Raw genomic sequence first — 14,425 nt, forward strand, 5'->3', positions numbered from 1 at the left:
GGGGTTAATACTTTGTAGTTTGTATAGAGGAGGTCAGTAAGTGAAATATTTTGTATCTCATATAAATTGATGATTTATTAATCATTCATACAGATGGGGACACATGAATAATCTTTTAAGACAAAAAATCTGTAATCCATTTTAAGAAGCACACATATTTAATATCACCGTATCCTTATCCTCATATATAAGTCATAACACTAAGAATATTAGATATTTCTTTCTTGAATGTTACATAGTTGTATCAGTTATATATACATGTGGCGATGGGATGTATGTTTAACACATTTCACAAAATATGCGGTGAAAATAAAAATTGTTGGGGTCTTGATCATCGGCTAGAGGAGTTGAATAGACGGTCATCACTTCATTCGCTTTCCTATACTTGTTAGTGCAATGAAAATACACAACCTAATATGAAAGCTAAAGAAGAAAGAAAACAAACCCTAACACGTTTGTTACATGCTTCGAAGATGATGCTCCTACTCCACAGCTGTCCGTAAGGTAGACGATTCCTCAATTCATTAGTAGATTAATCCCTGAAACTCCGGCTAATTCAATCCTCATTGTCAGTGGAGAAACATCATCATATTGGTGGAGCAATCTAGGTGCCTTAAGTTTTGATTTTGGGGCAAAGGTTTAGTTAGGTTTATTATTGTATTTGATGTGTCTTTAAATGTGCAAGTACAAGAAAGTCCAAGTGGGATCTTGACAATGGTGAATGTCCAAGTGGAGTCTTGGCGGTGTAAGTCTAAGTATGTAGTATTGGTGGTGTAAGTATAAGTATGTAGTCTTGACGGTGTAAATCCAAGTATGTAGTCTTGGCAACATAAGTCTAAGTGCGACTTGACAAGGTTAAAGTCCTAGAGGTGAAGAGTCTTTTAGCATTAGAAGACCTGACAATAAAGACAAGGTTGATGGAAGCTCCAAAAGTAAAGGCGTGAAGGATAGGGAGACATCCGAGGGATGCAAGGCTGATGGAGGAGGCTAGAAGGCAAGGTCAAAATTGTGCGGACGAGGACGAGTGCTGAAAGATTATACTCGGGGTAAAACCCTATGTTTAGGGTTTACCAGTCGATTGGTGTATATATGAGTCGATTGGTAGTTAAACTGGGAGAGAACAGAATGTTTCTGTTCTCTCAACCAAAGTGGGTCGGGTCAACTAGTCCTGACACCAGTCGACTGGTATCAAGCCGTTGAATTATAACGGTAGAATTCACATAGGACTAGTCAACTGGTGGTGTGACTAGTTAACTAGTAACGGCAGGAACAACAAACTGTTCCTCCCAAACTCTATTTAAGAGAACTCGAGGTGAGTGGCTCAGGTTGACAAAATAGACTTGGTTAAAGTCTATTAGAGTCTTCCAAGCTCTCGTGTGATCACGTCTTCTTGTGCGAGATTGTGACGAGGTTTCTCCACCCACAAGGAGATACTTGAGCTAGCCAGGATTTTTCAATAAGTCATCCACCTTACGGACAACCGTGGAGTAAGAGCTCTAATCTCCGAACCACGTTAAATGCAACGTGTCTATTTGTTTTCTTATTATTGTCTTCTAGGATTTAGTTTTCTACTTATTAGTTTTATTTTTGTATTCCACTGTGCGCTAACAAGTTGTAGGAAGTGAACGTCGTGGGTGATCGACTATTCACCCCTCTCTAGCCTGGTATCAAGATCCCAACAATTGGTATCATAGCGAGGTTCGTTCATGAAAGACTAATCATCAGAAGGAGTAAGTGCTAGAGGAAAAAGATGGAGTCGGAAGGACCACTAGGATGAGATATGTGAATCCCACCTCCATACGATCAAAATAATTTCGAGTATTGAAGAAAGAGGTTGGAGATGTGGTTCCAAATGGATTGGGACTATTAGACCGCATTGGAAGTTCTTTTCCAAGTTTCAACGGACAAGAAGGGGAAGCATCTCTGACCTCGGTATTGTACTAAGGAGCAAAAAGAGCAATCAAAGACGGATGAGGTAACTAGAATTGTATTAAATTTATTATCTTCTAATATTATGTCATGTGTAGGTGAGTACAAGTGTGGTCATGACCTATGGAGCAAGGTGGTTGCTCTACATGAAAATCATACACAAGTCCAAGGAGTGGAGGAGCCCAAGGAGAAGAGCTCATTGGTCCAAGAGGAGGAGAAGGACCAATCGGATGTGTAGACGAGCTCAACATCTGAAGAAGAGGAAAAAGTGGAACCGTCCACATCTTCAAGTGAGGAAGAAGAGTCCAAGACAAGTAAGGAGAAGTCTTGGAAGTTCAACCCTAAACCTCAACTACCGAGAAGAGCGGAAAATCACACATCAAGTGCTTTGAATGTGGTAAGATGGGACACTACAAGAGTAGGTGTCCATTGCTAAAGAAGGTAAAGGAAGTAAATCCTAAACCCGATAAAGTTGTTTTGAAAACTAATATGGGTTGTAAGAATAATACGAAGGAGAAGAAGCATATTAGATGCTTTACATGTGGTGAGCTAGGCCACTATCACACAAAGTGCCAAGGAGAGAAGAGCTCAAGAAATTGGCATATTTGAAGAAATGGGAGAAGAAGAGGAGCTCAAATCAAGGGGGAGCTCCAAAGGTAAAAGGGAAGATAATCCCTAAGTTAAAATTTAATCCAATTTTAAATTCCTTCATACTTGTTAGGAATAATGAAAATTATATACTCATGTATAATTATGGATTTAGATATAATAATAGGAATAGGATTAATAAGGTAGATAACCCTAGGAAATCATTTTCAAATGATAGACCTAAAAAGAAATAACCTACCTTCCCTAAGAAGAGGAAGGTAGTTGAAAACCTAGGTATTAACCCCAAGAAGGGGAGACATATGCCTAGGAAGGGTAGGTCTAAGAATATCCAAGGTAGACATGCTGGTTCTAGGGTTATAACCCTAGAATTAGAAAATCAAATCTTGAAGGCAAGGGTTAAGGAAATGGAGAAAGTCCTAGATAGGTTCATTATTGGACCTAGAGGACTTAACATGTGTTTGAGTGTTAAAAGACTCAAAAGCGATAGATTAGGTTTGGGATACCCATCATACCTCCCAGGCCAAGAAAAAATATACTAGGGTTGCATATAATTATGGCAAGGATGAGGTGTCTAAGGTTAAGGACAAGAAGAAATTAACCAAAGACAAGATGTCTAAGGTTATGAAAGTTAAGTTTATAGGTCAAGTGTCACCCGAGGTGCACCAAAGTGACCTACCTATAGTGGATAAATCACCTAGGGAGGTGGCTAAGGTTAAGAGCTCTAGGGAGAGCTCGAAGAGTCTTTGGGACATATGGTAAATGGATCTCAAGTGGACCATACTTGGGACTCAAGATAGATCATCAAATGTGCTAAAGTGGTTTGGAGACGGACTTGAGTCTCAAATCCAAGAAATTAGCACAATTGGGTTGAGTTTCATGTATGAAAATATGAAATGAGTTTATATTACATGAAAATTAGTTTCTCATGTATAGATATCATATAAACTAATGTTACGGATGCATTATGATTTAGTATAGGCAGATACATCAAGACGAAGTCAAAACTAGGACTTTAGGTTATGGTTCAATTGAACTATTTAGTTAGTTTTGGATTTTGTATCAATCTTAGGATTTGAGATATATATATTTTTTTAAATATATTTTTTCCAAGTAGACACTAGTAAAACAAACCTCTATATAAAATTTGAAGATTTTTAGATGTCTGTGGAATTTTTGGTGTATTTTTTAAGTTAGATTAGAAATGTTATTTGTGGATGAAAATATATATATCAATCGACTGGTACAGATACCAGTCAACTGGTAACATTGTTCATGAGCACGTTTCTGTGAGCTTCTTTTGAAGAGGGCAGTCAACTGTGGTCAATGACAGTCGACTAATACAGTCTAAAATATTTTTTAGCATTAGAAAATGATCAAAAGAGTGGTGAACATATATGTAATCTTATGGGAGATTAATACATGATGTTTATAGTCATTAAATGTTAAAGAGTCTAATAATTAGGATATTATTGGAGCTCTTTTTGATATATGACAAAGGAGAAGTGTTGGGTTTAAGTGAGAAATCTACACACCCTTGCAAGAAAACTTAGCTCAAATGAGAGCTTAGGTGAAGAGGAGTGATTGCTCATTTATTGGCAAAGGGGGAGAAGTTTACCTTTGCAGGAAAATCCTAGCTCAAGGGGGAGGTTAGGTGGAAATCAAATCTCTCTGTCCCCGTGTCCCACACATCGTCCCAGCCCATCGTCGGCGGTCTTCGGCTATCGTCCTGATCAACACTATAACCTTTGGGGAAGGTGAATCCAAGGGAGTCACCATTGGCACGATCGGGACCGGAACCCGGCCGGATCTGAGCATGAGCTCAGATCGACGGTAGAGGAAAGTCTACTAAGATCCGGCCAGATTCCGACGTCGATTATGCCGATGGCGACTCCCTTGGGTTCACCTTCTTTAAGGATTATAGTATTGATTGGAGTGGCGGCCGGAGACCGCCGGTGGTGGGCTGGGATGATGAGTGGGACACGGGGATAGGTGATATTGGGGACAGGAGATTTGAATTGGGTTAGGTGAAGGGGGAGCTTAGGATTAGGTTCCTTGACTTATGCATAAATAGATTGCATGTTGAGTTGCACTGTTATTACATTTATGTTTCCCTAACTTAAATGGGTTACTAAACATCAAATAGGTGAATATTATTAGAGCAATCTAGGTGCCCTAGGTTTTAATGTTTGGGTAAAAGTTTAAGTTAGATTTGTTATTATATTTGATGTGCCTTTGAGTGTGCAGGTACTGGAAAGTCAAAGTGGGATCTTGATAATGGTGAAAGTCCAAGTTGAGTCTTGGCGGTATAAGTCCAAGTATATAGTCTTGGAAACGTAAGTCCAAGTGTGATTTGGCAAGATTAAAGTCTTGAAGGTGAGGAGTCTCTTAGCAATGGAAGACTCAACAACAAAGACAAGGTCAATGGAAGCTCTAAAAGGAAAGACGTGAAGGACCGGGGGGGCATCCGAGGGACACAACACTGATGAAGGAGGCTAGAAGGTAAGGTCAAGATTGTGCTGACGAGGACGAGTGCTGAAAGATTATACTCAGGGTAAAGCGCTAAGTTTAGGGTTTACCCGTCGACTAGTAATTAAACTAGGAGAGAATAGAATGATTATGTTCTCTCAACCGAAGTGAACCAGTCAACTGGTTCTGACATCAGTCGATTGGTATTGAGCCGTTAGGTTATAACAGTCGAATTCATATAGGACCAGTCGACTGATGGTGTGACCAGTCAATTGGTAACGGTAGGAACAACAAGTTGTTCCTCCCGAGCTCTATTTAAGAGAGCTCAGGGTGAGTGGCTCAGGTTGCCAAAATAGGCTTGGTTAAAGTCTATTAGAGCCTTCCAAACTCTCATGTGATTAAGCTTGCTTGTGCAAGATTGTGGCAATGTTTCTCCACCCACAAGGAGCTACTTGAACTAGTCGGGGTGTTAAATCGAGTCGCACATGGGGGGGGGGGGTGAATCACGTGATTTTTGCAAACTAATTTTTCTTGTTAAAAACAAAGTATATATAGCGGAGAATAAGTAAAACAAATGAAAATAGAAAATACCATAAAACACAGACAATTTATTTGGTTCGGAGCCTACGACGACTCTTACTTCAAGACCCAGGCCCCGCGGACCTATCGATGGATAATCCACTTGTTGGGACCGATGTGCCCTCTAGAGGGGGGTGAATAGCGTCTCGTCGCACGCTCGTCGGTTGCATCTTGATGATATGCAGCGGAAAGAAAGACACAATAAACCAAAACGCTAACACCTAGGATTTACTTGGTATCCACCTCAAGAAGAGGTGACTAATCCAAGGATCCATACACCGACTCACTCCTCCACTATGAAATACTCCTTCTCGGTCGCAACCGGAGGCGGAGAAGCCTTGTACAAACACACACAACACTACAACACTCATACAAGAAGAAAATACAAGAACACAATTGAAATACACCCTTCTTCTTGCTTACTTGTTGCTTGTTGTTGTTGCCTCTTGAATCTTGGAGATGCACTCCAAGAACCCTCAAGAACTGGCAAGAATCTCGGAGGAGATCGCTAGTGAAAATCACAGAAAACCACAGGAGAAGAACACAAAGTTCTAACGAAGAAAACGCTCCGCCCAGGCTTTAAACAGTGCTCCCAATCGATCGAATTCATCCCCAATCGATTGTCAAATCAGCACCGCTCCATCGCAGCTATCCATCACTTGCATCCTGCGCAACGGTCACTTCCCAATCGATCGACCGATCGATTGGGACTTCCTGAATCAATTGCCCGATCAATTCAGAACCTTTCTGTGCTCTCGCATCCGCGTGAGAGCTTCTGCTGCCCAATCGATCGACCGATTAATTGGCAACTCCCAATCGATCACCCGATCGATTGGGAAAGCTTCCGTGCTCGCAATTTCATATCCCAATCGATCGATCGATCGATTGGGCCTTCCCACAATCGCAGCACACTCTAATCGATCAGTCGATCAATTGAATCCTAGTTCAATCGATCGCCCGATCGATTGACCAGCCTGGACTTGACTCAAACTCAAGTCCAGAATCTCCAACCCAACTCCTGGTCAACCGTGACCTGTTGGGTTTCCATGCCTAGCATTTGGCCACACCCGACCAACCACGAACTAGCCTTCTAGCCTCCTCCATCAGCCTTGTGTCCCTCGGATATCTTCCATCCTTCACGCCTTGTCTTCAGGAGCTTCCTTCGGCCCCATCCTAGTTGTCGAGTCTTCCTTGCCAAGTCATACCAGGACTTACGTTGTCAAGACCACATCCTTAGACTTACACCCTTTGCCAAGATCACACTTGGACTTTCCAATTGCCTGGCTCCTCACCAGGACTTTCTCCTTTGCCAAGATCACACTTGGACTTTCCAACTGCCTGGCTCCTCACTAGGACTTTCCACTTGCCTGGCTCCTCACCAAGACTTTACAATTACCTGGCTCCTCACCAGGACTTTCTCCTGCCTAGCTCCTCACTAGGACTTTCCAGTTGTCTAGCTCCTCACCAGGACTTTCCCTTGCCTAGCTCCTCACTAGGACTTTCCCGTTGCCTAGCTCCTCACTAGGACTTTCCAAATGTCTAACATCCAGTTAGGACTTTCCCAGTCAATTCTTCTGTCAACCTTGACCTACTTGACTTGTATTCTCATCAACCTGGTCAACCTTTTGACCATCTCCACACCCGGACGATTGCTCCAGCAATCTCCTTATATTGTCAAACATCAAAACTCAAATCCTGACTCAAGCTTGACTCAACTCAAGCTTAGTCAAACTGGTCAAACTTGACCTAGGGAAATTGCCCCAACAATCTTCCCCTTTTTGATGTTTGACAATACCTCTAAGTTATGTTAAATCCCATAGCCTTAACTTCTTCTTTATACCAAGGCTAAATCTCATAGCCTTAACCTCTTCTTTATACCAAGGCTAAATCTCATAGCCTTAACCTCTTCTTTATACCAAGGCTAAATCTCATAGCCTTAATTAACCTCTTCTTTATACCAAGACTAAATCTCATAGCCTTATACCAAGGCAAAATCTCATAGCCTTAACTTGCTTCTTTACACCAAGGCTAAATCTCATAGTCTTAACATCTTCTTTATCACAAGGCTAATTCCCATAGCCTTAACTCTATGATAAAGCATAAATGAAGGTTTCCTTCATCCTCTCCCTTTCCTAGAAGGCAAACTCCCCTTCTTGGGATGAAGATCTAACTTAACTTCCAATTCTTCCCTTTGTCACACATTAAAAATTGAAAACAAACTCTTCTTCATAAGAGTTAACTCTATGTTTTTTACAACCTCATATGTTGTTAACAACCCCACAATGAAAATCTCATATTCTTCATTGCTGCATAAGCTCCCCCTTGAGCTCTACTTCACTTCACAATGCTCATCCTAGAGCATGCATTAACTTTCCAATGAAGCTCCCATTCATTGTATTCAATGCTCCCCCTTGAGTATTAACCGACTCCACAATGCTTATCCGAGAGAATTTATCATCCTAACAATGAAGATAATTAATCTTTCATTGTTCTCCAATATTCAACCCTGAGTATTATCCATCACGAAGGTTTAACCCCCTTCCAAGGTCCTTGAAGCTAAATATTCATACATTCAAGGAGTAGCTCCCCCTAAAAATATGGTCAAACTTCTGTCATTGCACCAATAATGACTTGGAGTTCCTAAACAATTAGGAAAATCAAAACTTGAAGTTTTAAGGTTCAAAATTCAATAATTAAACTAAACCCCCAACCTAAACTTCACCTAAGTCTACCTTAACCAATCCATACTTGCTTTCGTCATGAAAACTCCCCCTAAATGTATACAAGTGTATTCCAAAGGGTTAGGAATGGTTAATGACCATTAAAAATCAAAACTTGAAGTTTTGAGGTTCCAAAGTTCGAGATTGAAACTAAACCTCATCCTAAACTTCACCTTGATTTATCTTAACCAATCCATACATGTTTTCATCAAGAAAACTCCCCCTAAATGTATACAAATGTATTCCAAAGGATTTAGAATGATTATTGGAACTTGAAGTGGCTTAAAGTGCTGAAATCAGGCTTTTCAGGCCAAAATCAGACTTCCCAATCGAATGAAGTTGGGACTCAATCGATTGAAATCACTTCAATCAATCCATTGATCGATTTCGCAAGCTACTGCTCGCAGAAATTCCCTCTGAATCGATCGGTTGATCAATCCAGCCTGGGTCAATTGATCGTCTGATCGATCCACTGACTCTCTGTTCACGGGAATTGGCTTCCCAATCGATCGACTGATCGATTAAAACCATCCCAATCGATCGGTTGATCGATTGAGTTTCTGATTTCTCTGAAATTCAATTTCAACAGACTTCAGAAACTCTCCAAAAATTCTACAAACCTCTAAAAATCATGAAAACTCATGTACGACATAATTTAGGGTATATCCTATCAAGGAAAAATAGTTTTATATGAAAATACTTCCTATTTTCAAAAATTGACAGAAATTTGAAACCTTGTAAAAACTGTTAGGACCAAAAGTAGCTAGAGGGGGGGTGAATAGCTCGTCGCGTTCGCTCGGTGCTCGGCGTTGCTTGTTCCTTCAAAGATGTGCAGCGGAAATACAAAGAACAATCACACAACGCTAACACGGTTGGTTTACTTGGTATCCACCTCACAAGAGGTGACTAATCCAAGGATCCACACCAACACACACACCCTCCACTAAATAAAACTCTCCTTTATGGTAACTACCAAGGGCGGAGAAGCCCTACAAGACTCAATACAAGAAGAGAGGGAAAGGATACAAGAAATACAAGCTTACAATGAGTATAAACTCTAACCCTAGCTTCTCTTCTTGGCTTTGATCCGCCTCTTGACTTGGAAAACTTCCAAGATCCTTCAAGAACTGGCGATCTGAGCTTTGTGAGTGCTGTGGAGGAGCTGGCGAGAAATCTGGAGTGAATCGGAGAAGAGATGCCGAAGGAAATGAACGCCTGCGGCCTTTATCGACGCCAACGGTCGGATCCCGATCGATTCGAATATTCCCAATCGATCGGGGAGGCTTTGGATCGATCCACGGATCGATCCAGAGTGCCTCTGTGCTCTGGAAAAACGCCTGGATCGATCCACGGATCGATCCAGCGCTTATCGCGCAAAGCGGCCGCGTCCCAATCGATCCACTGATCAATTGGAACATCTGGATCGATCCACGGATCGATCCAGAGGCTCTCTGTTCGCTTAGGAGAAGCCTGGATCGATCCACTGATCGATCCAGCTCCTGGATCGATCCACTGATCGATCCAACACTTGGTTTTTGCCCAAAACCAAGTTCCAAGCCTCTCAAACCAACATCCGGTCAACCTTGACCTATTGGTACATCATGCCTAGCATCTGGTCACTCCTTTGACCTGCTAGGACTTCCCACCAAGTGTCTGGTCAATCCCTTTGACCCACTTAGACTTTTCTATTCATGCCTGGTCACTCCCTTGACCTACTTGGACTTCCATCAGATGTCTGGTCAATCCCTTTGACCTATCTGTATTTCCTCGTGCCAAGTATCCAGTCAATCCTTTGACCTACTTGGACTTCCCAACACCAGATGTCCGATCATCCTTGATCCATCTGGATTTTCCCTTGCCTGGCTTCACTCACCAGGACTTTCACCTAGCTTCACTCACTAGGGTTTTCCATCTGCCTAGCTTCACTCACTAGGGCTTTCACCTGGCTTCACTCACCGGGACTTTCACCTAGCTTCACTCACTAGGGTTTTCCTTCTGCCTGGCTTCACTCACCAGGACTTTCACCTAGCTTCACTCACTAGGGTTTTCACCTGGTTTCACTCACCAGGACTTTCACCTAGCTTCACTCACTAGGACTTTCACCTAGCTTCACTCACTAGGGTTTTCCTTCTGCCTGGCTTCACTCACCAGGACTTCCTTGTCAAGTATCCGGTCAACTTTGACCTACTTGACTCTTCTTCAATCAATTTCTTATTGTCAAACATCTAAACTCAAACCAAGACTCAGCTTGGTCACCCAGGTCAACCTTGACCTGAAGGATGTTGCACCAACAATCTCCCCCTTTTTGATGTTTGACAATACCACAATAACACTTACAATACCACATGTAATTTAGGCTAATCCTATAGCCTCAATCTTCATGCCACTAGGTAATGAACATATAAATTAAGCTCTTCATTCTCCCCCAACGAGGGCACACTCCCTCTAGGTAATGAAAGCCTAACTTACACCCATTCATAGGTCCTTTCATTCTCCCCCTATTGGCACACATCAACCCATCTTTGGGCACACATCAACCCATGCCCCAATTTTGGGTACACATCAACAAATCCATTTGTTGACGACTCTCCCCCTGAAGAGTTACTCATCATTGTTCACAACATCACTCGTTGTGATCAACACGATAATGAAGGTCCCATACCCTTCATTTATCCTTAACTTTTCCCTCAATGTAGACAAATACCCAACCTTGAGCATTATCTAACCACTTGAGTTTCCACTTGAAATAATGAGGATATTCACTCCCCATTTCAAGTTCAAAAGCTCATATATGAGCATTTTCTTTAAAGAAGGTTAACCACCTTCCAAGGTTCATGAAAAGTAATTTTTCATGTCTTTAAAGAGTCCCTCCCCCTAAAGACATGGTGGTGACTTCTGTCATTGCACCAACAATGACTTGGAATCCCTAAACCTTTAGGAAACCCAAATTTAGAAGTTTTGAGGTTCAAATACTCAAAATTTGAAACAAACCTCAACCTAAACTTCAATGAAGCCTTCCTTAACCAATCCATCCTTGTTTTCACATGAAAAGACCCTTTGAATGTATACAAATGTATTTTAGGGGTTTGGAATGGTTACCTAGACTCAAAGAGGTTCAAAGATGCTGAAATCAAGCCTTCCCAGCCAAAATCAGCAACTTGGATCGATTGGAGTTGGGTTCCAATCGATTGAACCTTTCTGAATCGATCCACTGATCGATTCAGACTCCCTGGATCGATCGGCTGATCGATCCAGCGAGCTTCTGCTCGCGGGAATTGCCGTTTGAATCGATCCATGGATCGATTCAGGAACTCCAATCGATCCATGGATCGATCGGAGCTCTGATAGTTGCTGAAATTCCATTTCAGTCAACTTCAGAAACCCCTAGAAAATTCTACAAAAATTCAAAAATCATGAAATTTCGTGTAGACATTATTTAGGGCATATACTATCAAAGAAAAATAGTTTTCTATGAAAATACATCATATTTTCAAAGATTGACACAAATTTGAAAACTTGCAAAAACTTTAGTATTTTTCTTCAAGTTTGTGTTTAACTATTCAATGGTGATTACTATCAAAAGATAGCCTTCACCAAGGTTTTCCAAAAACATTTTAAAAACATTTTCAAAACCAATATCCCATCATGTTCGTTGGGTATAATGCACATGACTTGTACATTAGCTTTCCCAATGATGGGAAAACACATAACTATGTGTTTTGATGAACCTAAAACTCAAAAGAATGCACTAAATCAACATCTTGAGTTTTGTTCATCTTCCTAACATCTCACTTGTATCTAATGTACACTAAAACACGGACAAGTCACCTTATAGTCCTTGTGAGATGTGGGATTTTGATTTTTCCCTAATCTAGGGATTGTGCATATCTATCTAGGCATTCTAGAGATATTAGACATCCACCTAGGATGTCACTTGTCAATAAGTGTCGTTAAATGTCATTCGTCCTTAATTACAAGGAATTAAACTTAATGCATGATTATGTTATGGCATACATCAAAAGAAAATAATTTTCAAAAGAAAATATCCTATTACTACATGATGTATGAATGTCATGACATGGTATTTTTGGATTTTTCATAATAAAACATGAATGCAAAACTAGACATGATGTCATGGCATATGATGGGCAAACAATCATGGCAAGATTTAGCATAAATAAAATATACCTAGATTAACTATCTAAGTATCCTTAAAGTCTTAGCTAAACTTACACCTTAAACCTAGATTGCCCTAAAGTGCTACAAGAGAATGCCAAAGCCTAAATTGGCATTTCTAATTTCCTTGATTTAATGTATGCCAATTGAAAATAAACATGTCCTCAAATGTTGGCATATTCCATTTTTCCTCAAGAGTGATTACTTTTAAATTAAGGCCCGGATTGCCTTAAATTGCCTAAGAACATACCAAAATCCCAACTTGATAGTTCTTATGAATTTCCCAATATGTGTCATTTAAGATTAAAATCAATTTTTCACCATTAGACACATTTTACTCTTTCAAGGAGTAATCAATAATTCCATTTCATTTTCAAAGGTTAACTAAAACCTTGAAAATGCTCCTTGAGTGTCAATTTCCTCAAAGTTGGGTTAACTACCCTTCTAATCGGAGTTGACACTCTCTAACCCATCTATGGGGTAGAGAAGATGCTCCTAGGAACCCAACACCTATTGGTGCTCCTTGGATGCTCTAGGTACTCACTAGGGATAACTTCCCTAGATACCTTCCTAGTGACCTTGTTGGGCTTCTTAGAAGCCTTGGTCACAGTTTCTAGGTCAACTCTAGGGATAACCTCCCTTGTGACCTTGTTTGTGACTTTCTTAGACTTCTTAGAAGTCTTAGTCACATTTATTGCAAAAATACTCTTAGGGATGACTTCCCTAGTATTTTTGGCTTGACCACTAGACCTAGGGTTTGTTCCATAACTATATGGAACTCTATGGTAAGAGGGCACATCCTTCTTAGCCTTTGGTTTGTATCCCAAACCTCTATGGCCATTGGATGGCTTTTGTACCCCTAAACCTAGGTTATGCTCATTTTGCCCTAATAGGATATTTTCCATCTTTTTTAGGGTCTTTTCCATTTTATCAAGTCTTGACCTCAAGACTTGATTTTCTATCACTAAGTCCTTAGTTTTAGATTTTTCATTTGATTCATGAGCATATTTGTTTTTGGGCTTGTATCTAAAATCTGTAGAGTTATTGCCCAAGTGTCTATCTACCTTCCTAACCTTAGGTTGGGTAGTTTTGGCATGTAAGGCCACATGGTTTTCCTTAAAGCCCTCATGCTTTCTATTCTTATGGTAAATTGCATTAAAATGATAAAAGTTAGAACTATCATGCTTTTCACCATAATGTAAGGGGGTAGGCTCAATAAATGTTACCTTCTTCTTTACCTTGGAGGCTCCCCCTTGACGAATGCCTCCTTGAGCCTTGACCATCTTCTTCCCCTTGGGGCATTGACTTCGGTAATGCCCTTTTTGATTGCAAGAGAAGCACACAATGTGCTCCTTGCTCTTCTTTGTTCCGGGGATGGTCTCCTTGGGCTTCGCCTTGCCCCCCTTTTGTGCCACTTGGCCCTTCTTCTTGGCCAATTTAGGGCACTTGCTCTTGTAGTGCCCATGTTCCCTACACTCAAAGCATATAATATGATTTTTATTTTTAATTGAAATATTTATACCTTTGCTTGTAGGGGTGGCATCTTTCCCTTTGGATCCGGAGGTAGAAGCTTCCTCTTGATCCGATCTTGATTCTCCTCCATTTGATTTTTCTTGACTCGTGGAGGTAGAAGCTTCTTCAATCTCTTCATCTCTTGACCCGGATGTAGAAGCTTCTCCTTCTTCTTGATCCGGCGTCACCAAGGATTGCTCCCCCTCAATCCTAGAGGTGGAGGCTTCATCATCTTGAATATGAAACAAGGAGTATGCTCCCTCCTTGTTCCCTTCGTTGCATTCCCTTGAGGATGAAGCTTCTTGGATTTCTTCTTCTTCGGAGGTTGAGCATCTCTCAACCTTGGAGTCCTCCTCTTGATCTTCACTACAACAAATATGACTTTCCGCAGCACGTCATTAACGGCACACTTTTAGGGCACGCTGTTAATAATA

Source organism: Zingiber officinale, unplaced genomic scaffold (genome assembly GCF_018446385.1).
Source record: "Zingiber officinale cultivar Zhangliang unplaced genomic scaffold, Zo_v1.1 ctg30, whole genome shotgun sequence".
NCBI classification, from domain to species: domain Eukaryota; kingdom Viridiplantae; phylum Streptophyta; class Magnoliopsida; order Zingiberales; family Zingiberaceae; genus Zingiber; species Zingiber officinale.